The sequence below is a fragment of the Procambarus clarkii genome, chromosome 35 (assembly GCF_040958095.1).
Source record: "Procambarus clarkii isolate CNS0578487 chromosome 35, FALCON_Pclarkii_2.0, whole genome shotgun sequence".
Classification (NCBI taxonomy): Eukaryota; Metazoa; Arthropoda; class Malacostraca; order Decapoda; family Cambaridae; genus Procambarus; species Procambarus clarkii.
In genome coordinates this window covers 40051357-40053709 of record NC_091184.1, presented here as the reverse complement: position 1 = coordinate 40053709, position 2353 = coordinate 40051357, and the positions used below count along the sequence as shown (strand labels likewise).

Below are 2353 nucleotides of genomic sequence, written 5' to 3'. Positions count from 1 at the left end.
ACACAACACCACCATCAACACACCTCCAGGGCCATCAACACAACACCACCATCAACACACCTCCAGGGCCATCAACACAACACCACCATCAACACACCTCCAGGGCCATCAACACACCTCCAGGGCCATCAACACAACACCACCATCAACACACCTCCAGGGCCATCAACACAACACCACCATCAACACACCTCCAGGGCCATCAACACAACACCACCATCAACACACCTCCAGGGCCATCAACACAACACCACCATCAACACACCTCCAGGGGGGTCCATAGAATTACCCCAATCATCCCAAATCAGGCCAAAACTACCCAAAACGTATTAGCATTACGTAAGTAATGAAGAAATATGGTATATTTACTTACTATAATGTTGGTGCTACACGTAGAACATGATCAAACCTATTTTTTCTCTGAAATAATCTAATTTCATAACGAAATGAGACGTAAATATGTGAGAGGTGACGCCATAGGAAGTCGACGGTCCAAGCGACAATTGTGTGGAGCGACTTATCCAAGATATATGGTCGCCTGGAGAGTGTTTGCTGCCATAACAGCCTCCTGTACACAGTGATCCAGTCGTCGTATTTCATGGCTCAAATTGTCGCAAATTTAATTGGTAATATTAACAAGTAGAATGTGTATTTATAATAATATTTTTCATAAACAGCCACAAAATATTTAATATTTATTAAAAAAAAGTGTCTGGAAGTTAAATCAATTCCACATGACAATAAATTTGTTATATAGATACTAGCGTTATTCGTTGGTATGCGTTCGCTATTTAAACTACTCCAGTCCTTTTCGTTCATAGAACACCGAACCCTACACGCTCTCTGATATATTGCTTAATTAACAAATATTCACAAATAAAGATTATATTTATATATGTTATCAGAAAGGCAGATATAAAATAGTTTGTGTTAATGCATCACAGAGATTATACCTTATTAGAGAGGAAAAATATTCATATTTTAAACAAGGCTTCTTGGCCGACGCTCTCCCTTTCGATGGGAACTATGACCTTTTGAAAATCAATGTTAATTGAATCTATATATTATAAAAAACGAAGTTTTTTATGTCATCAGAAAGACATAAGCTGCATGTTAATACTTTGGTATAAATATAACTGAAGTGAAAGTGAAGATATATGCCTTTTTATAGTTACTTGATGGCTCGCTCAGGGAGTGTGAAGGCCTGCACACAAGCCAATCAATTTTATAATTAATGTACATATATGCAAAGTAACGTCAAAGGTTTTTATTTCAGAATGAAGACAGATGTAAGAGGAATAATAAGAGGAAATGAAGATGAAGAAATGATAAAAAGAATGGCAATAGTGGATAGTAGTAACACACTTAAGAATTATTCAGTAATAAATACAAACTCGTCCTTCACCTATGATAAAGGAAAGTCAACTTGGAAGGATTCAATTTACATGAGATTAAGATTAGGATACAAATATATCTGGCAATACGGAGTTGATGTCAGTGAAAAAGATAAGGAGTGTAAATTATGTAGTATGCCGCACGCCCACACCTTAGAACATTATGTATTATAGTGTCAACTTATTGATAACTATAGAAATAAGGAAATAAGTAATGTACCACATCAAATTGTTTGTATGTGTGATAATGGTATGATAGACAGTATACTTAGGAGCTACAAAAATTTTGCCCCAAGAGTGTAACAATTGTATGCTGTACTTACTATATTAACCTGCAATGTTAAATGGGATTCTTGTAATGTTAATTGTCTATTTGTACTTACTGAATTTGTGCGCCCCTTGAGGGACTTGAAGTAGAGGGGGTAGAAATAGCCTAAGTTACTCTATCCCTTTGAGATGTATTTTTTCTTGTCTCAATAAACATACTTGAACTTGAACTATAAATATTTTTGGCTTCCTGACCATAAAGTTACCGCCGAGTTAAAGTTACCCTCAGTCGAGGGTAAGAGACCGGATGTACCCCATATACAAGCCGCACTAGCTATTAGTTCATAAAAGCTGACAACTTACCCAGATAAACATTACTTCCTAATTATATATATATATGCAAATAATACAATTAAAATGTTTAAAACATGATTATATATATGTATCATGTGGACAGTTTTTAATGTAATTTTTTCTCCTGATATTCGGGTTCTTTATTATGCTTCATCTTGAGGCAAAGCCCAATACCTTACGCCATATTGATGCTCTGTCCACAGATCATTCTCTCTCTCTCTCTCTCTCTCAAATCATATACATTGATGGTTTCCTACACCGCCACACGGGTGCAGCTGCAAGTGCAGTTGCCTCTACCCATCAGACAGAACTATTTGCCTTGCTTGTTACACTAAAAT

The 2353-nt window shown here is 36.3% G+C and overlaps 1 long non-coding RNA gene across 2 annotated transcripts; it reads left to right on the top strand.

The window, feature by feature from the left end:
* The first annotated feature begins 265 nt into the window (after positions 1 to 265).
* LOC138371288 (uncharacterized) lies at positions 266 to 1891 on the top strand. 2 transcript variants are annotated; one of them, XR_011230392.1, is made up of 2 exons: positions 266 to 339; positions 1277 to 1891. It is a non-coding gene; the product is annotated as an uncharacterized lncRNA (long non-coding RNA). The 2 variants fall into 2 exon arrangements; XR_011230391.1 differs by lacking the exon at positions 266 to 339 and adding an exon at positions 346 to 626.
* Positions 1892 to 2353: the final 462 nt, after the last annotated feature.